This window comes from Schistocerca cancellata, chromosome 5 (genome assembly GCF_023864275.1).
Source record: "Schistocerca cancellata isolate TAMUIC-IGC-003103 chromosome 5, iqSchCanc2.1, whole genome shotgun sequence".
In the NCBI taxonomy this organism is placed as follows: domain Eukaryota; kingdom Metazoa; phylum Arthropoda; class Insecta; order Orthoptera; family Acrididae; genus Schistocerca; species Schistocerca cancellata.
Genome location: NC_064630.1, coordinates 794,760,987 through 794,787,797, shown reverse-complemented (window position 1 = coordinate 794,787,797; position 26,811 = coordinate 794,760,987).

Sequence of the window (26,811 nt, the reverse complement as noted above, 5' to 3'; positions counted from 1 at the left end):
TACAGAAAGCCAGCCGCTGAATACTAAGACGAAGGGTTCCACCAGAGATTCTATTGGGCTGATTTCACGTAATGAAATATTGTATTTAAAACTGTACATAGATAAAGGAGAGAGAGAGAGAGAGAGAGAGAGAGCGAAAGAAATTAGAGAATATACTCATAAGCCTCCATTAGTCTAACTTTTCGCCTCTCTTATCACGGATCAGCCTAAAGACAAAACCGGAGTCCCTTACTTTACTGTATAGATTTATGTGTGAAAGTGAAGGGATCTTAAAGGCAACAGATACACGTCTATACAGACAAAACATTACACAAAGTTAGCGGCAAGCTGCATGCATTCATCATTCAGCATCTATTCTCTCCTTACATTATAATGCATTAAACCGTTTCTTCCTTATTGTATCTGTGATATTTTCTGTATTTATGTATAAGTCTTCATTTCTCCTTTTAATCCACCTATTTTCCTTATTTTTCTCAGGTCCTAGAATTTTTCTTAATGTTTTTCTCTCTCTTTTTTCTAGTTCTCTTAATTCGCCTTTCTTATTCAGTGTTAGGCACACTGATCCATACGTTGCTTGTGTCCTAATAACTGAATTATAACGCCTAATCTTCGCTTGAAAGGATATTGATTTCTTATTTTAGTAATTTTGTGTTAATTTATCTGCGTATTCTAACATTTTTATTCTTTCTTTATTTGTTGTGTTATCCAGTCCATTGGGTCGGATCCACTCCTCCAGATATATTTAATCTATCAACTCCCTTAATTTTTCGATACTCCTTGCCGAATTCCTGTTTTGATTTTGTATGGTTCAGAAATTTCGCCTTGAAACTTAATTCTTGACGTTGTATCTGTTCAACAAGTCTTTTTCTGAGTCGTAGGGCTTTTTGAAGTCAACGAAAGTAACTACTGGATTTTTATTTTGTATAGCTCTCACTCTCAAAATTGTTTTTAAATTAAGAATCTGTTCCGCACATGATCTACCTTTTCTAAATCCTGCTTGATAATCTCCTATAATTGGTCCTGCTTGTTCCTCTATTCTATCTATAAGTGCTTTAGAAAGTATTTTTTATGTCACTGGTACAAGGATATGCCCCTGTAGTTGTTGGTGTCTGTATTAGCTCCTTTTTTATGGAGAGGACGGATCACTGCTTGTTTCCAGTCACTGTCTTTAATTACTTTGTGAATTTTCTGTTATGCATATAAGCCCCCTAGCTTACACGTTTCTGCTACTATCCCATTTTCTCCTGGTGCTTTGTTATACTTCAATGCTTTGATAATCTTTTCTATTTCTTCTACTGTAGGTGGTTCCGATGGTGGATTTTCATGTTGTGGTTTTCGAAATTGTAATCTGTCATTAGGATCTTCACAGTTTAACAGATTTTCAAAGTATTCAGGTAAAATTTGGCAGTTCTCTTTATTGCTTAAAACCATTTTTCCATTTTTATCTTTAAAATGTAAACTTGGTGACTGGAATCCAGTTAAAACTTCTCTGAATGTCTTATAGAAGTTCTAGTGTTGTTCCTTTAAAGTCTGGATCCATTTCTTCTAATTTGTCTTTGTCATATTTTCTTTTCACTGATCTGATGGTTTTTGCTGTATTTTTCCCTTCTTCTTTAAACTCTTCCCAGTATTCATGTTTCTTATTGTTGTTTCATTTTTTTCAATCCTTTAGTCGGTTGTCAATTGCTTCAGCACACAGTTTGTTCCACCATCTGTGTCTTGGTATTCTTTACGGATGTCCCATTTCTTTAACTGACTCTGGCATTGTTTCTTTAATTTCTTCCCAATCATCTATTTTTTGTGTTTAGTATATCACAGAATTTGTCCTGGTTATGTATGAGAAATTCAGTGTTTACTCTTGGAAATTTAATTAGTTTTGGTTTAGGTCTGTTTGGTTGGTACATGGTCTTTATTTCAGTCAGATAATGGTCTGTGTCTATGTTTAGGCCCAACTCAAGATTTCCTTGTAGTTACGAGACGTTACTGCCACATGGTCCAACTGATATTCACCTCGATTTGGATTAGGTAATACCCACGTTTTTTTTCTTTCTTGCAAGTGTCCTGAAACATGTCGACATTAGTTTTAGTTTAAATTGTTTACAAAAATCTATGAGTCTTTCCCCATTCCTGTTGGTTCTTGCGTGTACTCGATAATCTCCAACTACTTTTTTAAATTTTATATCTTTGCCAACTTGTGCATTAAAGGCACCCACTATAATTTTTATATGTTCTTTTGATAATATGGATGTTTCGTGCTAAAGCATTTCCCAAAAATCTTCCACTTTGTCAACATTTGTTCTGTTATGTTGGTTGATAGGAGCATGTGCATTTATAATAGTGTAACGTTTACAGCCTGACTTGAGCGACAGAAATGAAATTCGTTCTGAAAGTGAGTTGAAATTATTGATTACGTAAGTTGCTGTTTACCATAAATGCGGTCTCTAATGTAGTAGTATTATTGGAATTTTTAATGGCTGATTTTCCTTTGTAGATCCTGTATCCACCCGACTCAAATGCGTTTTCATCCAGATACCTTGTTTCTCGAAGTGCTGATATAAGTATGTTGCATTGATTGAGAGTGTCTGTTAGGTGTTTTAGTTTTCCAACTTTCATAAGTGTGTTGATGTTCAGAATCCCCAGTAGATGCCTTTTCTTGGGTCTTATCTTTGAAGAAGTACTAGGAATCTACAACCCTTCCTAACATGATGTTCTAGAGTCTCCAGAATCCAAAGGCTTAGTTGCACCGCCATGAGTAGCAATGGGAGATCGGTTACTTCCTGTAGTAGTTATCCTTTTGAAATTTACCATCATATTTTAGGTTAAAGTTTGGTTAGGGGGAAAGGTAGTTGAACCTTTCGATGATAAAAATTCAAACATTTAGCTTTGAATTATAAATGAGGCCGCCACTAACATGTAGATATATTATATTACTTAACCGAGCAAGCTACACGCTTTAAAACATAATATAGAGACAAACGTTTGCACTTGAGAATGTTACAGTACATAACCATTAGTTGTAGTTTTCTGTATTAATCAATAGCATAACACGGTGACTACAGCAAATAGCATTTGCATATCTCCATAGAACGTATAATATGTTAACTACAGTAGATACCATTGCTTACACGAAAAGGCAAATATGGGGTTAGTGACACTACTTACCTTATTTTCTTCATTATTACCGCTCATCATATTTTCATAGTCTGTCTCGTGGTAATCTAGATCTTTATCACTGTATCACACTCAGAATCACAGTTTAATAGCTCTTCTAACATCGCAAAATCGTCCGCATTCAACGGGCCTCCAAACTCCAACTTCCTCAGGGTAACTATTTTCTCACAGATAACATGTAATACATGCAAATGGCGCTATTTACCAGGAGAAATAAACGTTTATGCTGTTGCCATCTGTGGAGACTTTTGGAAACTAACTCGTGTATTTATCTCAGCATGCAAGATACAACATCCTAAGTGGCGTAAGTCTTTTTGGCAATAACATCAGTTACCGTGTTTTACGCCCGATGCCCTCAAATAATATAAGTTGTTTTGCTGTTTCGAGTTATTCTCAAAATATGACATAGAAAAAAAAGGAGCATTGTCCAGGAACATACTTTTAAGAATTGCAGACCAAAGCAGTTTACAAAGTTTACAAACACAAGATTGTTTGCGTACACTAGTGTTCAAAGTACGTTATTTGGAAGTATTGGAAACCGAAGGCATCCTAAGAAAGATAAATAAGAAAATTAATAACTTTTACATATCAACAAAGCAATTAGCATAAGATCTGGTACACAAGGTTTTTGAGCAGGAAAAATCACTATTATAAACAGTGATAGTATAAGTAATTCTGAACGAAAAACGTTATATGAACATAGGTCCGCAAGTGCTTCGTTAGGGATGTATGGTTACTGCACAACGTTAACGTATACGCTATACAACTGGACCGTAACGTGATTTTCTTGTAAACAATGCACGGGAACATGCCATGTTTACGCTATGCAATCTACCACGTGCCATGGCCATGTGACGTACGTAGTACGGTCATACGTTGTTTGCGCAGTTGTATTGGGTAAACAGCTTTGTGTAACGTACCGGCGACGGATCGGTTAGCTGTGTAGTGTATGGTGTGAACCGTATTTGTACAAGCGCTGCTAACAATTCCACACATTTACAGTAATGAGGATTACTCAGATATGGTTTACGTTTATGGTTTCTGTGACAGTAGTGCTACCGCTGAAAGAGAAAAATACCTCAGGCTCTTTCAGACTTGACGATTACATGATCGCAGGGTATTTACCAAAGTGTTTATCACTTTGCGTTCAACAGGCTCTCTTCCAGGTAGACATTTTTCGTATGAGCGTGCACGTCAACAAACCTTGCAGTAACAGGAAGAAATTACCGAAAGTGTTGATCGAAGTCCGCGTACGAGCATACGAAGAATCTCCCTGCGTATGAATGTCCCACAGACACTTGTATGGGAAACATTACATGCGGAAAACCTGTTTCCATTTCACACACAGCGCGTCCAAAACCTCCACGCTGGCGGCAATGCCCAACGACTTCAATTCTGTCACTGGGTAATTGAGAACAATCATTGGCTTCCAAAGATACTATACACTTACGAAGTCCAGTTTTCACGACATGGAATAAACAACACACCCAATAATCATCGATGGTCAGGAAAATACATACGCTTCAGAGGGTAGCAATTTCCGAGTTCGTTTTGCCTTTAATGTAACATTGTTTTCAAGAAAATCATGCTACAGTCCAGTTGAACTGCGTATACATTCACTTTGCGCACATCAATTTTGCCGAATTAAAGGCCTTTTCAATAAACATACTTCCCTTGCGGAGCATTTGCGGACCTATGTTCATGAAACATTTTTTGTTCAGAATTATTTATACTATCACAGTGTGAAACACTGATCTTTCCTCCCCACACATCCTGTGTAACGCTATTAGGAAACAGAATTGATACTCCATTCACGCAAATGACCTGTGCAGAGATCTGAAATAAATTGCCTGACAAAAAGAAATTAATCACCCAGAAAGGGAGGAAGAAACGAAATAAAACTTGACGGGGTGGGAGAGTACTTGAAGTCATTTCAGTGTTTAAACTAAAACTTACAAACATGAGTTTAACAGGATCGAGAATCCTAAATAAATATTCAAGGTAGATGTCAACACACATAAAACACGCACATACAGATAGATACGAGCGTCATAACATACAAGCGATTTTCTAATGCGAACATAACCTGGAACGTTTAAAAGCAGTTACTAATTAGCAATAAGTTACATTCAATAATTACATTAATCAATAATTCCATTAAATGGTTCAAATGGCTCTGAGCACTATGGGACTTATCATCTGAGGTCATCAGTCCCCTAGAAGTGTTTCTGTTTTGGTGTTAACGGCAGCCCACGAATTGGACTGTAATTACCTAGTCCTGCTGCTGCTGCTCATCGTACAATGTTTCAGGATGACACAGTACGTCGCAGGGAGCTTATAACTTGTTTTCGAACGGGGGATGCACATACACTATGTGATCAAATGTGTCCGGACATCTGGCTGAAAATGACTTCCAAGTCGTGGCGCCCACCATCGGTAATGCTGCAATTCACTATGGTGTTGGCCCACCCTTAGCCTTAATGAGAGCTTCCACCCTCGTAGGCATAGTTCAGTCAGGTGCTGGAAGGTTTCTTGGGGAATGGTAGCCCATTCTTCACATACTGCTGCACGGACGAGAGGTATCAATGTAGGTCGGTGAGGCGTGTCAAGAAGGTGGCGTTCCAAAACATGCCAAACGTGTTCTATAGGCTTCAGTTCAGGGCTCTGTGCAGGTCAGTCCATTACAGGGATGTTATTGTCGTGTAACCACTGCGCCAAAGGCCGTGCATTAGGATCAGGTGCTCGATCGTGTGGAAAGATTCAATCGCCCTCTCTGAATTACTCTTCAACAATAGGAAGCAAGAATGTGCTTAAAAAATCAATTTAGGCCTGTGCTGTGATAGTGCCACGCAAAACCACAACGGTTGCAAGCACCCCACCATGATTTTCACTACCACACCATAACACCACCGTCTCCGAATTTTAGAGCTGGCGCTACATACGCTGGCAGATGACGTTTACCGGGCATTCGCGATACCCACACCCTACCATCGGATCCCCACATTGTGTATAGTGATTCTTCGTTCCACACAACATTTTTGCACTGTTCAATCGTCCAATGTCTACGCTCCTTACCCCAAGCGAGGCGTCCTTTGGCATTTACTGGCGTGATGTGTGGCTTATGAACAGCCGCTCGACCACGAAATCCAACTTTTCTCACCTCCCGCCTAACTGTCATTGTAGGGCTACTTGCAGTAGATCCTGATGCAGTTTGGTATTCCTGTGTGATGGTGTGGATAGATGTCTGCCTATTACACATTACGACGTTCTTCAACAGTCGATGGTCTCTGTCAGTCAACAGACGAGGTCGACCTGTGAACTTTGGTGCGGAATGTGTCCCTTCACGTTTCCACTTTACTATCAAATCGGAAACAGTGGACCTATGAATGTTTAAGAGTGTGGAAATCTCGCATACACACGAATGGCACAAGTGACACCCAATCACCTGACCACATTCGAAGTCCATGAGTCCCACAGAGCTCCCCATTGTGCTCTTTCACGATGTCTAATGACTGCTGAGGTCGCTGATATGGAGTATCTGGCAGTAGCTGGCAGCACAATGCACCTAATACGAAAAAGGTATATTTTTGGGGGTTTCCAGATTGTTTTGAACACGTAGTGTATATTTAGATCTTCACCTGCTATCCTTTTCCTCTACCATTACTTTCAAGTATTATTTTTATCACCAACTCAACAGGTTATCACTTTGTTTCATTATGATCTTTATATAGTCTATCAATTTGTTTGGCTGCAGAATGCCTAAGTTCCTCACTCGATCACTCCAGCTGAACGGCAACCCCTGAGTGTAACATATTTCCAAGATTTTTAATCGTTTCTGTCCCCTCCTGTGTCCATGTGTCCCACACACACGAACACAGAATATCAGGAATCCTTCTCCTGGGCACCAGGTTCATTTCATCTAATTCTACACTGAGGTGGCAAAAGGTAAGCGATAGCGATATCTACATTTGCAGATGGCGTAGTATTGGGTACACAAGCTGTAAAAGGGCAGCGCTTTGGCGGAGCTGTCATCTGTGCTGAGGTGCTTCATGAGAAAAGTTTTCAGACGTGATTATGGCCGCACGACGAGAATTAACAGACTTTGAAGGGGGAAGGGTGGTTGGAGCTACACGCATGGGACATTCCATTCTCGAAGTCGTTAGGGAATTCAACATTCCGCGTCAAGGGTATATGGATAACACCAGATTTCGGGCATTACCTCTCAACATGAACAACAAAGGCGTTGACAGACTTCACTTAACGACCGCGAGCAGCGGCGTTTGTGTAGAATGCTAACAGACAAGCAATACTGCGTGAAATAACCTCTGAAATCGAAGTAGGTCGTACAATGACACTATCCGTCAAGACAATGCTGTGAAATTCGCCTTAATAGGCTATTGCAGAGGACGACTGTTGTGAGTGCGTTTGCTAATAACAGTACATCGCCTGCAGGGCCTCCACTGCGTTAGTGACCAAATCTGAAAATCCATGGCCTGACCCAATAAGTACCAGATTCAGTTGGTATGAGCTGATCATAGGTTTCAAGTGTGGTGCAGATACCGCGAAGCCATGGACCCAACTTTCAACGAGGCCGTGTGCAAGCTGGAGATGGCTCCATAATGAGGTGGGCTGTGTTTACATGGAATGTAATGTGTCCTCTGGTCCAACTGAACCGATAATTGACTGGCAATGGCTATGTTCGGTTGCTCGTAGACCACTTACAGGCATCCATGCACTTCATGTTCCCAAATGACGATGGTATTTTTATGGATATCAATGCGCCATCTCACCTGGCCCCGTTTTCTTGCCATTGGTTTGAGTAACATTCTGGTCAGTTCATGCAAATAGTTTGGACGTCCAGATCGCCCGACATGGATCCTGTCGAACATGTCTGGAACATAAACGAGAAGTCAGTTCGTTCACAAAATACTGCACCTGCAACACTTCGGAAAATTTGGATGGCTATAAAGGCAACGTGGCTAAATATTTATTCAGTGGACTTCCAACGGCTTCTTGAGTCCATGCCACGTCCAGTTACTCTACTACGCCGGGAAAAGGAGGTCTGATATGATATTAGGGGTTATCCGACGTCTTTTGTTACCTCAGTCTATAGCACTTTTGAGCGATATTCGTCCACATCTTAAGCTTCTTGTGTCCTAGTTTAAAATATATCCATCCAGTATTTCAGGGTTTGTCACTGAGTATGTGTTCCGTACACTCACCTATTTTATGCCTCCCAATAACAATTTCGCACAGTACTGAACTTGACGGTATACGAAGTCACTATGGTTGCGATGAGTGGCATGTTCCTACAAGATGAGTGTGTCTAAACGTCATTCAGCAACTGAAGAGTAGTCCACCTGGTAAGAACACACCGAAGGACTGTCTAATCTTGCAGTACCTGACAACAGGCATCAGTCTCCCTTGATTGGCATACACATTGTAATCCAGAGTCACCAAAACAAGGCTCCGACCATCAATGATAAATCACAATAGCTGTATAGTCTGTAGACAAAAGTCTTACATACGTCGTGTGATTTAGTTGCCTGCTTGAAGCGGCATCAGTGGCATGGTTGGTTGGACTTGCATTTCACAACAATAAACAATCCCGTTTGTCGAAACCATCGCCAAGACGTTGAAGTTTGAAACTTTCATCACTTTTCCGATAGGCTATGAAACCAGACCTACCTTTTAGAGTTACGACATGAACTTCATTCAGAGGTTAGATTCACTGTGAACGACACAATAAATGTGATTCATCTGCAAATCACACATATGAAGTAAAGAGTTCATATGCAAGTAGCACAGTCCCAGATCTAAGAATATCGTAAAGGTAGCCAGCAATCCTAAACGATACCATTTTCCGTTCATTAAGATTTGTATTTTTATTTTTGAGTAATCTGTCTTCTGAGTCATCTGTTGCCACCCGTCACCATCCTGTGCAAAACTCTTCCTCTCAGAAAACCATTTGCAGCCTGTATCATCAGTCATTTGATGGATTTATTCCAATCTCTGTTTTCGTCGACAATTTTTGACCTCTACAACTCCCTCCAGTACCATGGAAGTCATTCCCTGATATCGTAACAAATGTCCTATCGTGCTGCACCTTCTCCTGGTCAGTGTTTTCCACATATACCTTTCCTTTCCGCTTCTGCGCAGATCCTCCTCATTCCTTACCTTATAAGTCCACCTGATTTTCAAATTTCGTCTGTAACACCACATCTCAAATGCTTCGATTCTCTTCTGTTCCGGTTTTTCGCAGCCCATGTTTCAGTATAGTATAATGCTGTGCTCCAAACGTACATTCACAGAAATTTCTTTCTCAAATTAAGGCCTATGTGTGATACTTGCAGAATTCTTTTGACCGTAATGCACTTTTTTCCAGTGCTAGACTGCTCTTGATGTCCTACTTGCTCCGTCCGTCATTGGTTATTTTGCTGCCTAGGTAGCAGAACTCGTTAACTTCACCTACTTCACCATCAATCCTAATTTTAAGATTCCCGACTTTCTCATTGCTGCTACTTTCCACTACTATCTTTCTTCCATTTTCTCTCAGTCCATATTCAGCGTTCAATAGACTATTCTATTCAGAAGGTCCCATAATTCTTTTTTACATTCACGAAGGACAGCAATTGCTTCAGCGAATCTAATCATTGATATCCTTTCACCTTTAATTTTAATTCCAGTCTCGAACCCTTCTTTCATTTCCATTATTGCTTCTTCAATATACGGATTGAACAGTACGTGCGAAAAACTACATCCCTGCCTTACAAGCCGACCGCTGTGGCCGAGCGCTTCTAGGCGCTTCAGTCCGAAACCGCGCTGCTGCTACGGTCGCAGGTTCGAATCCTGCCTCGGGCATGGATGTGTGTGATGTCCTTAGTTAGGTTTAATTAGTACTAAGTCTAGGGGACTGATGACCACAGATGTTGTCCCATAGTGCTTGGAGCTATTTGAACCTGCCGTACATCCCTTTCAACTCGGGCTCTTGATCTTCCACTCTTATTATTCCCTTTTGAAGCTTGTACTTTTTGTACCTAGCTTACCCCTATTTTCCTATTTTCGAACATCTTGCACTATTTGATTTAGTCGTACGCTTTGAACGTGTCTCTATTTTTCTTCACTCTTGTTTCCTTTATCAACAGAAATGACCAAACTACATCTTAGGTGCCTTTACCTTTCCTAAAGCCAAATTGATCTCATCTAAAACATCTTCAGTTTTCTTTTCTGTTCTTTTGTGTAGTATTCACCTCAGCAACTTGGATTCATGAGCTGTTAAGCTGACAGTGCGATAATTCTCGCACTGCCCTATTGCATCTGAAGTCTTTCAAAGTACTTTTAAATACTGGTTCTAATACTAGATCCGCCTATTTCTTCCACATCGACTCACGTTTTTTCTTCTGTCACGTAATCAGACGAGTCTTCCCCCTTACAGAGGCCGTAAATATACTCTTTTCATCTATCGGCTCTCTCCTCTGTATTTAACAGCGGACTTCCCATTGCACTCGTAATGATACCACCCTCGATTTTAATTTCTCCGAAAGATTCATTGACTTTCCTATGTGCTGATTCAGTCCTTCCAACAAACATTTCTTTTCCGACATCTCCACATTTTTCATGCAGTCGTTCCGCCATAGCTACCTTACACTTGGCAGTCTTTCGTTTCAAAGTGACTTGTTTTTCTGTATTCCTGAATTTACTGGAACGTTATTGTAAAGTCTTCTTTCGTCGTCTAACTGAAGTATTTCTTCTGTTAATCATGTTTTCTTTATAATTTCCTTTTTGGAGGCTTCCATCCCTCTTCAACTGTACTGTCTTCTGAGCTATATCTTATCGTAGTATCTATAGCCTCAGAGAACTTAGGCGTATCTCTTCATTCCTTAGCACTTCCATATCCCATTTCTTTGCGGATAGATTCTGCCTGGCTAGTCTCTTAAACTTCAGCCTACTCTTCGTCACTACTAAATTGTGATCTGAGTCCTTATGTGCTCCAGGGCACGCCTTACATTCCAGTATCTGATTTCGGAATATCTGACTGACCATTAATGTATCTAATTGACATCTTCCCGTAAGTCCAGGCCTTTTCCGACTATGTTTCCTCCACTTGTGATTCTTCAATAGAGTATTCGCTATTACTATTTGAAATTTATTGAAGAACTCAATTAATCTTTCTGGTCTCTGTTTTCTAGTCCCAGTCTCACATTCTCCCCTAACTCTTTCCTTTAATCCCTCCCTTACAACTGCAACCCAGTCCCACAAGAGAATTAGATTTGCCTCTCCCTTTACGTACTGAATTACCCGTTCAGTATCCTCATCTATTTATCTCTTCATCTTTTGCTTTCGACGTCGGTATGTATACCCGAACTATCGTTGTCCGTGTTCGTATGCTGTCGATTCTGATGAGAACAACCCTAACAGTGTCCAGCTCATTGTAACTGTCTCTCTTTCCTACCTTCCTATTCGCAAAAAAAAATCCTACACCCTTGACACCATTTTCTACTGCTGTTGATAGTGTGCTATCCTGGCCAGAAATCCTAGTCTTCTTTCCATTCCGCTTCACCGACCAACACTATATCTAGATTGAACCTTAACATTCCTCTTTTCAGATCTTCTAACCTCCGTTCCACGTTCAAGCTACTGAAATTCCATCCGGCGACTCTTAGAACTTTATTGTTTCGTTGGTTATTCAATTTTTTCTAACAGTCCCCTCCAGGAAATCTGAATGAGGCACCACTCAGAAATTTTTAGCTAGTCGACAGATCATCATGACATTTCTTCAATTACAGTCCACATGTCCTGTAGATACACTTAATGTAATGATTTTCATTGCCTTCTGCATCCTCATGCAGTTGGTTGTTGCTGATTCTTTGACCTTTAGAGGCAGGTTCCCAGCCCTAGGCAATATGATACCCTGAACCTCCGTCCAGTCCTCCGCCTCCTTTGACAAGTTCGTAGGCGAAGTTAGGGTGACTTTTTACGTCGATATCCTTCGGTCGCCATTTCTGATGATTTCTAATCAAAATTTAAGCGGTTGGGACAGAGGGCGTCTTGATTACTTATCAAGTTCGCTACCCTTTTTCGGGTTGGATCATTGTTATTCTCAGTATTTGTTCCGAGCGGACATCACATGATTACTGGTCTAGACAACAGTTAGATACGTCACTGAGTTTTTTTTTTTTTTTTTTTTTTTTATTACAGCTGGCAGCCAGCACTCTGACCGACGAAGCTGAGCTACTGTGCCGAAAACCCTGGACCAACAATGAAATTCACATTTTCGGTATGCTTAGATAAAGGTTGTGTGTGTTTATCTCTTTCTCATAAACCTAGTAACGTCCCAACGCGGATGGTGTCATTGAAGATACACTATCTGATCAAAAGTATTTGGACATCCCCAAAAACATACGTTTTTGCTATTAGGTGCATTGTGCTGCCACCTACTGTCAGGTAAACTATATCACCGACCTCAGTAGTCATTAGACATCGTGAGGGACGAGAATGGGGCGCTCCGCGGAACTCAAGGTCTTCGAACGTGCTCAGGTGACTGGGTGTCACTTGTGTCATACGTCTGTATGCGAGATTTCCACACTCCCAAACATCTCTAGATCCACTGTTTCCAACGTGATAGTGAAGTCAAATGAGAAGGGACACGTACAGCACAAGAGCGTGCAGGAGGACCTAGTCTGTTGACTGACAAGGACCACCGACTGTTGAAGGTGGTCGTCATGTGTTTGACCACCAAACAGGAATTCCAAACTTCATCAGCATCTACTATAAGTACTATGACATTTAGACTGGTGGTGAGATAACGTGGATTTCGTTGTCGAGCGGCTGCTTATAAGCCACACACCACGCCGGTAAATGGCAAGCGACGCATCGCTTAGTGTTAGAAGTGTAAACTTTGGGTGGTTGAACAGTGGAAAAACCTTGTGTGGAGTGACGAATGACGGTACAGTAAGGCGATCCGATTGCTTGGTTTGGGTATGGCGAATGCCCGGTGAACAATATCTGCCAGCGTGTGAGATGCCAACAGTGAAATTGGGAGGCGGCGGTGTTATGGTGTGGTCGCGTTTATCATGGATGGGACCTGCACCCTATTTATTCTGCGTGGCACTATCACAGCACAGTCCTAAACCGCTGTTTTAAGCACCTTCTTGGTTCCCACTGTTGAAGAGTAATACGGGGATGGCGATTGCATCTTTCATCACGATCGAGCACCTGTTCCTAATGCACTGACTGTGGTGGAGTGGTTACACGACAATAACATCCCTGTAGTGGAGTGGCCTTGCGCAGAGTCCTGGCCTGAATCTTATAGAACACCTTTGGGATGTTTTGGTACCCCATTTCGCTCCAGGCCTCACCGTCCGACATCGATACCTCTCCTCAATGCAGCACTCCGTGGAGAATGGGTTGCCATTCCCCAAGAAACCTTCCAGCACCTGACTGAACGTATGCCTGCGACAGTAGAAGCCCTCATTAAGGCTAGGGGTTGGCCAACACCATATTGAATTCCTGCATTACCGATAGAGAGCACCACGAACGTCTAAGTCATTTTCAGGATAGTTTTGGTCATGTAGTGTAAGGTTTTTTATTTGGTGGATTTTATTTTTATTTTTATTTTATTTATTGCCAAATTTTAGACCTGTTACCTGATGTTTAAAACAGGTCGCACATCTTATAAGTTTCGTTTTTCATCTTTTTACAGTTTTCTTTCCTTTTGCTTTATCTACAACATTTACAAGGAATGATTCAAAATAACAATAATTTGAGGTTGAAATATTAATAAAATTCTGTTGTTTTTAAGAAGAATATGAAAAGAGGATAGGATAGATGAGAGATTTGTTAGTACCATCACCGAGTGTGACTGACGGTGAATACCTCGGAATGGTTTCATCGAGCCGTTGACCGCCAGTCACACACACACACACACACAAATGGTTATTAGTAGAGAAATAATGTTTCTAATCCTATTTCTTACTAATCCTATGTATTAACTACATTAGGTGCGCATCCATGTACAGCATTTGGTGATTTCGTGATATGATTGCCAGCAATTTGCTTATTTACTGTCACATCTCAGCTTCCTCCTCCTGTTCCTCCTCATTGTCACTATTTTCGCTGTCACTGTGGGTATCGCTGTCCATCCTCAGGAGATTTCTGTTACGCTGCACATAGGCATGTCTGTGATGTCGTGTCCGCATATACTCTTCATGTGATGTTTTTGAAATACTGTTTGTCAGTGCGTTTAATTGTGCCCATTGTTCTTCGTCTCTTATTGCTGTGTATATATCTATGTCTGTATCTGTGTAATCAAAGTGTGGTGTATGTCTATTGTTCGCGTATTGCCCGCAGAAAAAGACAGTGTGTTCTGGGGAACCTTCTTCCCCGCATGTGCATGTAGGTGTCTGCCTCAGACTCACGCGGTTTAAGTGCGTGGGATAAGGTCCGTGCCCGGTTACGAAATGTACCATACCGCGGCTGGGGTCGATATGTCTCATTCTCAACCGCTCCGTTATGTCAGGGAGGAAGTCTGTGCAGTCTACGTCCCTTATCACTTACATCCCTCTCACCTTGCCATGTATCCAAACGCCAACTTTTAAGGTGACGTATCGTCTCTATGGGCACACCGGTTATTGTGCGTACCTTATCTAGTCTCCCGACCTTTAACCAGTACCTTGCAGCTCTGTATTTGATCGTGATATCTATGGGGCATATTCCGAGCACCACACACAGTGCATCCGCTGAGGTGGTACCGAAGGCTCCAGATAGCCCAAGTAGGACACTTCTCTGCCCTCGTCTGACGGATGCTTTGTTGGTGACCACGTTCAGTCTATGTGCCCACGTGCTAGCTGCAAAGCTGAGTACTGATTCGAAGAGCGCACAGTGGCATGTACGTATGACTGGTTCATACGTACATAGCGTAAGGTTTACCTCACAACCAGGAGGAAGTATATAAAAACAGTGTTTGGTCCTTTTCAAGGAACCTTCGGAATGAAACATAATTCCTGTCGTTGCCACGTATGAGGGCTCTGCTAGTCCTGACTGGAAGTGCCATTACGCATCGCGCTACCGGAATACAGGCAGCCTGTCGCATATTTACAGCCTTGAATCGGAAAACAGGCAGTACGAAATAAGATCGTTTCTGCGTATCTGCTCTTGCCCGGTATCGGGGCACCAGGTAAATTCAGGTTGTTCTCTCGACACCTTTATGCTTACAAGTGTTACGCTACGTGTTGTTGTTGTGGTCTTCAGTCCTGAGACTGGGTTGATTCAGCTCTCCATGCTACTCCATCCTGTGCAAGGTACTTCATCTCCCAGTACCTACTGCAACCTACATCCTTCTGAAACTGCTTAGTGTATTCGTCTCTTGGTCTCCCTCTACGATTTTTTCACCCCACGCTGCCCTCCTATTCTAAATTGGTGATCCCTTGATGCCTCAGAACTTGTCCTACCAACCGATCCCTTCTTCTGGTCAAGTTGTGCCACAAACTTCTCTTCCCCCAATCCTATTCATTACTTCCTCATTAGTTATGTGATCTACCCATCTAATCTTCAGCATTCTTCTGTAGCACCACATGTCGAAAGCTTCTATTCTCTTCTTGTCCAATCTACTTATCGTCCATGTTTCACTTCCATACATGGCTACACTCCATACAAATACTTTCAGAAAAGAATTCCTGACACTTAAACCTATACTAGATGTTAAAAAATTTCTCCTCGTCAGAAACGCTTTCCTTGCCATTGACGGTCTACATTTTATATCCTCTCTACTTCGACCATCATCAGTTATTTTGCTCTCCAAATAGCAAAACTCCTTTACTACTTTAAGTGTCTCATTTCCTAATCTAATTCCGTGAGCATCATCCGACTTAATTCTACTACATTCCATTATCCTCGTTTTGCTTTTGTTGATTTTCATCTTATATACTCCTCTCAAGACACTGCCCATTCCATTCAACTGCTCTTCCAAGTCCTTGGCTGCCTCTGGCAGAATTACAATGTCATCGGCAAACCTCAAAGTTTTTATTTCTTCTCCATGGATTTTAATACCTACTCTGAATTTTTCTTTTGTTTCCTTTACTGCTTGCTCAATATACAGATTGAATAACATCGGGGAGAGGCTACAACCCTGTCTTACTCCCTTCCCAACCACTGCTTACCTTTCATGTCCCTCGACTCTTATAACTGCCATCTGGTTTCTGTACAAATTGTAAATAGCCTTTCGCTCGCTGTATTTTACCCCTGCCAATGTTCTAGTCAACATTGTCGAAAGTCTACAAATGCTAGAAACGTAGGTTTGCCTTTCCTTAATCTTTCTTCTAAGATAAGTCGTAAGGTCAGTATTGCCTCACGTGTGGCAGTATTTCTACGGAATCCAAACTGATCTTCCCCGAGGTCGGCTTGTACTAGTTTTTCCATTCGTCTGTAAAGAATTCGTGTTAGTATTTTGCATCTGTGGCTTATTAAACTGATAGTTCGGTAATTTTCACATCTGTCAACACCTGCTTTCTTTGGGATTGGAATTATTATATTCTTCTTGAAGTCTGAGGGTATTTTGCCTCATACATCTTGCTCACCAGATGGTAGAGTTTTGTCAGGACTGGCTCTCCCAAGGCCGTCAGTAGTTCCAATGGAATGTTGTCTACTCCGGTGGCCTTGTTTCGACTCAGGTCTTTCAGTGCTCTGTCAAACTCTTCACGCAGTATAGTATCTCCCATTTCATCTTCATCTACATCCTCTTCCATTTCCAAAATGTTGTCCTCAATTGCATCGCCCTTGTATAGACCCGCTATATACTCCTTCCACCTTTCTGCTGTTCCTTCTTTGCTTAGAACTGGGTTTCCATCTGAGCTCTTGATGTTCATACAAGTGGTTCTCTTATCTCCAGAGGTCTCTTTAATTTTCCTGTAGGCAGTATCTGTCTTACCCCTAGTGAGATACGTGTAACGTAGCAAATTATTACGAGTCTTCCATTGATAGTAGCTTGCCGTGTAGCCGCGAGGAGAGCAGGTGTTGTTCTCACGCTCGCACAGCTGACTCTGGCTACTGGGCTTTGCGAGCAGTGTAACCGTAATCGCCTGACGCTGCGTGCAATACGTTACACATACTCTCCATGAGTATTTAGAAGTAATGTTAGATATTACTCGAGCTTTTTCATACTTTGGATACCAAATTACATGGATAGCACAACCATAGTGTGAAAATTACAAGTAAATAACTTGATACTTTCCAAGATATACATTTTTACCTAAAACACGTAATAACCTTGCTGGTATTGTGAAACGGAGTTAGGGACTGTAATGTATTCGTGTATAATGTCAACTGAAACTATAAACTAGAGCGTAGGTTCATATAATCTAATTTTCTGCAATTGATGCGCGACAGACTGTCAATCCTAAGGGCCCGGGTTCGATTCCCGGCTGGGTCGGAGATTTTCTCCGCTCAGGGACTGGGTGTTGTGTTGTCCTGATCATCATCATTTCATTCCCATCGACGCGCAAGTCGCCGAAGTGGCGTCAAATCGAAAGACTTGACCCAGGCGAGCGGTCTACCCCCCGGGAGGCCCTCGTCACACGCCATTATTATTATTATTACCACGATTTCTGAGGTAATTAAAAGTACTTTGGAAAATTATTATTTCATCCCGTTTTTTTGTATGAAAGTTTAGGAGAGATCGAGAGAATGAACGGAGGACGTACGTAAAAGTGAGAATGTGATGTTGTGCCGGCCACGGTGGTCTAGCGGTTCTAGGCGCTCAGTCCGGAACTGCGCGACAGGTACGGTCTCAGGTTCGAATCCTGCCTCGGGCATGAATGTGTGTGATGACCTTAAGTTAGTTAGGTTTAAGTAGTTCTAAGTTCTAGGGGACTGATGACCACACATGTTAAGTCCCATACTGCTCAGAGCCCTTTGAACCATTTGAACCACGTGATATTGTATTAAAAGTATGTAAGTGTATGCGTGAAAAAGCTGTTGTGCACAGGTGAATATGTGACGTATGTCCGAATGAGCTTGGTTTTGTAAAAGGTAGCCAGGGGTAGCGTTTAGTACTAAATTTATTAGTAATTTATTTTGTGAAGAGGAATCGTATCTTGTTTTCATTAAACATTAATTAGTTTCGCAATTACGAGATTTCTATTCCAGTTTACTGGTGGTAACCTAATTGGCTGACACTAGCAACACCGCGACTATAGAAATGCTCGAAATAATCTGATTGGCTGCTTAACATACTAGCCAACAGGAATGCAAAAGTTCCCGTTCGTTTGAGCAGCGCTTTGCGCCTCACATTTGGGAGTTGACAGAATTGCTCGGGAGCCGTCTTGTAGTAAAGACCTATGTTACATCGCGCTGATCAAATTTGTTCCAAAATGAAGAAATTCATACTTTTGATTGGTTCTCCTATCGCTGATGAAATGCAACAACAGTGTTGAGTATTTTGTGACATTTTGAGCTTTGTGATTGGTTTATTTAAGGAAATATTTGCGTGTTAGTATTTCACGTCTTCCTAAAATCGCGAGTCGTTTTTCGTGCAGAAACGAGACATTATGGTGAGCATTTCTTTACAAGAAGCATACTGAACGACTGAGTGTTTTAACTCGCAATTGGTTGTGGGTCTGTGACTGTTTAGGACGTTTACAATATCGGACCGGACTAAATATCTTCTGGCTGCTTCCGGGTGTGAACTTGTAACAGAGACGTCAGTAACATTGCACAATTGATGTCGGAATATTAAATACGGACTTGATAGACATTTTCCTTCATTTAAAGACAGTCAACCGACTAAAAGAGAATATTTTTACGTTTTGTCAAACGATTCGTGCAAGAATCCCGTACGCTCGATAGTTTATCTAACATTCAGCTGCTACCCATTGACTGGATTTCTGTGGCCATTGGATGGTAGGTATTTGGTCGAATTTTCAACAACATTGCTTTCGTCGGCTAAATCAGTATCTTCTATCTCAGAGTGAAGGGGCAGACAATCTGAAATCTGTCCAGGCAGGTTGATTCATTGTTTAAAGGACAGTGAGAGATCAACCCGCCCGGCTCCACACAATACTACACGGTTGTCATTTAAACAATCTGTTACTTGCCGTATGAAAATGCATTCTTCCGATTGTCAGTTGCTCAGACACGACGTCAGTGAGAAACTTACGCCTCTTTAACTGCTAGCGCGGCGACGCTTGTCCATCATCCTAAAGATCGTCTTGTGCATCTTGCTGTATATTTCGGTTCGACGTGAGAAGTTTGGTTGACTTTACTACTTAGTTCGTATTTCGGAAGTAAAATTATTGAGTGTATCCCGGATTCTGTTTTTGTAGTTTACCTCCGGTTATCCGCCTCCATTACGGGCCTAAAATACAAATCCGCTATGAATGTTAACATACCAGGCGAAACATCGTGGTTACGGTGCCCAAATATGCATTTGCGTACTTTCATTAATATTCCGCCCCTCCGGGCGTCGCTAAACACCATAGAATATACAGATAAATGACCGAGCGAGGTGGCGCAGTGGTTCGACATTGGACTCGCATTCGGGAGGACGACGGTTCAATCCCGCGTCCGGCCATCCTGATTCAGGTTTTCCGTGATTTCCCTAAATCGCTCCAGGCAAATACCGGGATGGTTCCTTTCAAAGGGCACGGCCGACTTCCCTACCTGTCCTTCCCTAATCCGATGAGACCGATGACCTCGCTGTCTGGTCTTGTCTTCCCCAAAACAACCAACCAACCATACAGACAAATGAAATAAATAAAAAACGTGAAAAAAGGGAAAACTAAAGCTACCTGCCTCAACTCCAGGCAGCAATTACTAAAAATAATCCTGCGTCCGGCACTCAGTTACTGGAAACAAAATTAAAATATTCTCAATTTACTTCGCTGTCTAAAGGAAACGCCTGACTACAGGATTAACAACAAAAGATTTAGTCTTTAAACAGAAATGCACGCACAGCGCCAGGTCGATGTAACTTGCCAACAGTCTTTAAATTAGTGTAAAAATAGCTGCGGTAGCTGTAGCTTCTCGCAAATATAGACATGTCAGACCATAATGGATACAATGCGAAGACTAATCGATACATAGTTCCGTTAGTCCTCTTTTTATTGTGACATTGACGGATTGTAGATTAACCCACGTCAAGAGTGCTGGCAAGTCACTCACTCGTGTACCGCGTTCCCGTCAGTCGAACCTCGGCAGCGGTCCGGAAGTTCTGTGTTGACAACACGGAGTGAATTTTTCCACAAATAATTAACGCAAACGGTTTTTTACCATTTGCCACCATTCTCTCACCACTTAGTAATACTTTGAAATTAATTTATTTCTTCACTTACATATTCAATTAATATTTTGCAGGTGGAAGGGACCATGTGTACCCAGACGTTGTTGGAATTGCTATCTCTACTCTTACGGGGGTTTACAACGTCAAAACTGAAATAAAATCATTATAAGAACGTTATTCAAAGTGCCAGTACACTGTTGCAAACGAAACGCTGAGGATTTGGATACCGCTTTCTACAAAACTAGCGACAAGCCACATATATGTATGGGTAGCGCGAAGTGTATATCGCCGTACGATTTATCTGGTGTAGCGATAATAAATTGTATGTGATTGCAGGCTTTATAGGGGTACTTCAGGTACGAAATATTATCGAGGTTTCCAGCCAAGTGGCGTCGTCGTCTTTTCGCGACGTTTCAATGGATTCCGTATCCATCATCTGCAGGTGAAGGGTCGAGATGCTGTCTGCCGCGAGACACAAATCAGAAGAGCCTTGAGGACCGATAACAAGAGGAGAAGAGTGAATTGGATGAAAGCAAGAGTTGTGCTCCCTTCCGTACGCGGCACCATCAACGGCCAATCCCGCAAGAGTCATGAAGAAATACGAAGTGCAGAGCTTCTTTCAGGCAGTGAGGAAAATCAAGATTATCTTGGATCCACCAAAGACCCTCTTGGGCTGATGATACGGGGCGTCTACAGAACTGAGTGATGTTCTGGAAAGTGCTCACAAGGTTCAGCTCTTCCTAGTACGACTCTGCTTGGGCCCTGACAACAACATCGTGCACTCGGTCACGCACTGCTCTGAAGCAGGCAGCCCGGATTGTCTACTGAAAGTCGAGACAGCATTCTTGTTTGCCAGGCGAAATCTTCCTTCTTGACCTCCGGATCAACACTCCACCATGCGAGCCCAGCCCACCTGTAAAAGACTCAGATCTCGTTGCGCACGCCCTCTGTGAAACCACGAGTGAAGCCATTTCTTAGTAACAGGCAAAGAGTGTATCCAGGCACATCATCGAATAGAGCCGACACGGCTCGCTCTTTACAGCCAAAAGTATTCGAAGTTGATTGTATCTCTTCTTACAAAGACATTGTAGTTGTTGCATCAAACTGGCTGTCTCTGCAGAGCAACGATAACTGTTCTGCCTCCACAATCATGTTGAGGCAGTAATCCTTCTTCTCATTCTTTGCCACCACAGCCATTGATATTCCATAGCCTATTCGTAAATCTGCTTCGGCACATCTCTGTTCTCTCCATTCGCCCTCCAACTTTGAGTTCTCGCCATGGTGAGATCATTCCAATACATTTTCCTTCCCACTTAGTCTTTATTGACACTTCTTATTGTTACTCACTTCCGCATTGTCAGTGGTCATCCTCTCCATGTTTTCTAGCAGCGTATTGTCTGAGAATTTATTGAGTTAATTATATCTTTCCACTGAATATGGTTTGACCTAGTCTCAAAAGTCTTGTTCTTAGAAATTTCCATAGATATTATGTAATAATTTTCGTTGGAATACTGGAAAGTCTTAAATCCACTGCTGTAATTATCCACACATCTAAGCTGTGTTCATCAGCTGGTCCTGAAAGGGACCAGAATACATCTAATTACGTTGTTTTTCTATTACCATAATTCGGAGTATCCGTAAATTTGCAAAATTGTTTCACTTTATAGCACGTATCCTTTCTCAAGTACATTACCCAATTATCTTATTGCCACGCATAAGAACAACCTGACAACTGAAGCAGTATAAAAGCTGACAACATTTTTATAATCACTCAGATCATGTGGTATTCTTCTGACCTCAGAGTTAGACATATCCACATACAGGGTGAGTCACCTACCATTACCGCTGGATATATTTCGTAAACCACATCAAATACTGACCAATCGATTCCACAGACCGAACGTGAGGAGAGGGGCTAGTGTAATTGGTTAATACAAACCATTAAAAAATGCACGGAAATATGTTTTTTAACACAAACATACGTTTTTTTAAATGGAACTCCGTTAGTTTTATTAGCACATCTGAACATTTGAACAAATACGTAATCAGTGCCGTTTGTTGTATTGTAAAATGTCAATTACATCCGGAGATATTGTAACCTAAAGTTGACGCTTGAGTACCACTCCTCCGCTGTTCGATCGTGTGTATCGGAGATCACCGAATTACGTAGGGATCCAAAGGGAACGGTGATGGACCTTAGGTACAGAAGAGACTGGAACAGCATATTACGTCCACATACTAACACCTTTTTATTGGTCTTTTCCACTGACGCACATGTACATTACCATGAGGGGTGAGGTAAACGTACACACGTGGTTTCCGTTTTAAATTACGGAGTGGAATAGAGAGCGTCCCAACATGTCAGGCCAATAGATGTTCAATGTGGTGGCCATCATTTGCTGCACACAATTGCAATCTCTGGCGTAATGAATGTAGTACACGCCGCAGTACATCTGGTGTAATGTCGCCGCAGGCTGCCACAATACATTGTTTCATATCCTCTGTGGTTGTAGGCACATCACGGTACACATTCTCCTTTAACGTACCCCACAGAAAGAAGTCCAGGGGTGTAAGATCAGGAGAACGGGCTGCCCAATTTATGCGTCCTCCACGTCCTGTAAAACGCCCGTCGAACATTCTGTCAAGGGTCAGCCTAGTGTTAATTGCGGAATGTGCAGGTGCACCGTCATGCTGATACCACATACGTCGACGCGTTTCCAGTGAGACACACTCTATTCCACTTCGTAATTGAAAACGGAAACCACGTGTGTACGTTTACCTCACCCCTCATGGTAATGTACAAATGCGTCAGTGAAAAAGACCAATAAATAGGTGTTAGCATGTGGACGTAATGTGCTGTTCCAGTCTCTTCTGTACCTAAGGTCCATCATCGCTCCCTTTGGATCCCTACGTAATTCGGTGCTCTCCGATACAAACGATCGAGCAGCGGAGGAGTGGTACTCAAACGTGAACTTTAGGTTACAGTATCTCCGGATGTAAATAACATTTTACAATGCAACAAACGGCACTGATTACGTATTTGTTTATATCTTCAGATGTGCTAACAAAACTAACGTGGTTCCATTATAAAAAACGTAGGTTTGTGTTCAAAAACATACTTTCATGCATTTTTGTATGGTTTGTATTAAACATTTACACTAGCCCCTCTCCTCACGTTCGGTCTGTTGAATCGGTTCGTCAGTATTTGATGTAGTTTACGAAATATATCCAGCGGTAACGTTAGCTGACTCACCCTGTATATTATATAACTTTTACGTACAGTGAGCCCATTGACTGCACCTTCTGTTCCATTACTTCATTTATCATATTAAATGTGTATATGTCTCCCTTTACAATTTCAACGTCATATGCGTATATACATAGCTGACTGGATTTCATCATTACTGTGCTTTCTGGTCCATCTTTCATCATAACACGCAGTTCTATGTTACAATGAATTGCAGGAAACTTGCCTATTTCACTATAGGTTGTTTCTGCTCCAGGTCTCTATCTCTTAGTGTTTGACAATTTAGAATTTCCAAAACTATCTATCAATGAAACTAAGTAACTACTCAGCAAAGTGCGTTAATGGCAGCTGAGGTAAATGCATGTATGTTTCAGGGAGATTACAGCTAGGAACGACGTGCACTCTAAAATTCGAGCAGGCAACTCCCTCACATTACAGTTGCCAGAGATTATACACAATTCCCTCTCCAAGAGCCTTGCACCTTGTATCCTGCTTTTTCCAACGATACATAAAGCCATACCGTCTAGGGGCAGCGTCTTTCACCATTAATCAAAACATCCTGATCCATGATTTGATCCTCGGCACTTGTTAAATTTTGAGTGAAAATCGTCCGCAAAAGAGGCCGAAAAATCGTTTATAGACAGTCACAATGACTCATTAACAGCAGAGTTGAGGGGAGGGGGGGGGGGGAACACAACTAAAAGTTACAGTGAAAGCTCCTACGAGATGAGGAGCTACCCGTCACACGACACAGAAGCAATGAGAGTCAATGCGGAATCCACTGGGGTCCAGTTCTGGAGTCAGAATTCGACAGATCTTTGGATGACTCACTATCAGATTAGGCGGAATACATAGATAACGTTCCTACGGAATCATTGTGGACAAAAGACAAATCAAGTTTGTGTGTAGAGCCAGCGAAGTTCGAGAAATACTGTAACGCTTTTGAAGAGGATCATCATACGAGTTATTGGCTTTTTGATATTAGCCAAAAGGGAGTTGCTTAGTAAGTACTGCAAACGGCTAGGGATAAAAGGAAATTACAGCTGTCATAATTCGCAAGTATATACGATATAAGAACTGCTGATGATGGCATTCTCTTGAATCGAAATACTGCTCATGCAAAGTAGCGCGCCATTCGGATGTCTGTGCGAGAATTACTGTAGAAGATGTTATCAGCAGAAGTGGTGTTCTAAGGGTCACAGCGTGAGATGTTGGACCAATCATCGTCCAGTGAAAGAACCTGAAAAGAGTAATAGATTTGTTGCTTTCTAGACGAAAGTGAGAACAGCTGTTCTGCTAGGTGAGTAAAGAGATACAAACGAATACTCTGATAGACCTGCTAATGAGAGAGAAAACAAGAATGGTGGTAAACCGCTATCAACATCATACTCAACAGATGATTATTGCCAAAATAGAGAGCAAGTAATGACACTCCTACCAACTCTACAGATGACGAACTAATCGAAATATTTTAAAATAAATTAAATAATTCACTGCGTTAAGGGAGACTAGGGAAAGTAAGCTTCGCTACAGGAGAATAGGGAGGGGGGAGGGAAGGGGTGTAAGGGAAAAATATTTGGTGGGCTTTGAAGAGTACTACTTAATCATAGCAGACACGTGGTTTAAAAATAGTGAATACAATGGTATTCCTGGAAGAGATTAAGAGACAGGTTTTAGATGGGTGATATAAATGTGTGATTGACATTGGGGAACCAGATATTAAACTGAAAAACAAATACAAGACTTTTAAAGTTTTACTCTATTAACAGCTAAATTGTACAAAAGAACTAGCTTTCGTGTTTTAATGTGCAATGAAAAGTTTCCACTTTTAATTTTGGCAGTCGTTATGTGCTGTCATTTTCAGTTACTAGATGATTATGTTCTGGATACTTTGCATGCTATGAACTACGACGCCTGAACATATATACAAATTTTCTAGCAGTGATACTTGGGTTATTATGTTAAACTCTTAATGTACAATTTCACCTCTTAATGAGTAGATCATGATGGCGTTTTGAATTTCTAAAATAAATTTCTCGTACCCCTGGAGGACGTTAGATAGGCAACCAGCAACTCCGGCTGCGTCATGGATTTGGCCAGTTATTTACATAGATTTTTGCCTGAGGTGAGTTGGCGATATATAATAATTTTGCAATCCGACTGTGCTGTAGTAATTTAACCATGTACATCTGCTATTGTACTGTGTGCGTACAACGATTAAGATTCATAATTTTCTACATTTACTGACTAGACCAGAGGTTGTGCAGAGTTCCAGGGAGAGCATAAGGGAACAATTGACAGGAATGGGGGAAAGAAATACAGTAAAAGAAAAATGGGTAGCTCTGAGGGATGAAGTAGTGAAGGCAGCAGAGGATCAAGTAGGTAAACAGACGAGGGCTAGTAGAAATCCTTGGGTAACAGAAGAAATATTGAATTTAATTGATGAAAGGAGAAAATATGAAAATGCAGTAAATGAAGCAGGCAAAAAGGAATACAAACGTCTCAAAAATGAGATCGACAGGAAGTGCAAAATGGCTAAGCAAATGTAAGGATGGAGAGGCTTGTCTCTCTAGGGGTAAGATAGATACTGCCTACAGGAAAATTAAAGAGACCTTTGGAGAGAAGAGAACCACTTGTATGAATATCTAGAGCTCAGATGGAAACCCAGTTCTAAGCAAAGAAGGGTAAGCAGAAAGGTGGAAGGGATATATAGGGTGTCTATACAAGGGCGATGTACTTGAGCACAATATTATTGAAATGGAAGAGGATGTAGATGAAAATGAAATGGGAGATACGATACGGCGTAAAGAGTTTGACAGAGCACTGAAAGACCTAAGCCGACACAAGGCCCCGGGAGTAGACAACATCCCATTAGAACTACAGATAGCCTTGAGAGAGCCAGGCGTGACAAAACTCTACCATCTGTTGAGCAAGATGTATGAGACAGGTGTAATATCCTCAGACTTCAAGAAGGACGTAATAATTACAATCCCAAAAAAAAAGTGTTGACAGATGTGAAAATTACTGAACTGTCAGTTTAATAAGTCACAGCTGCAAAATACTAACACGAATTCTTTACAGACCAATGGAAAAACTGGTAGAAGTCGACCTCGGCGAAGAT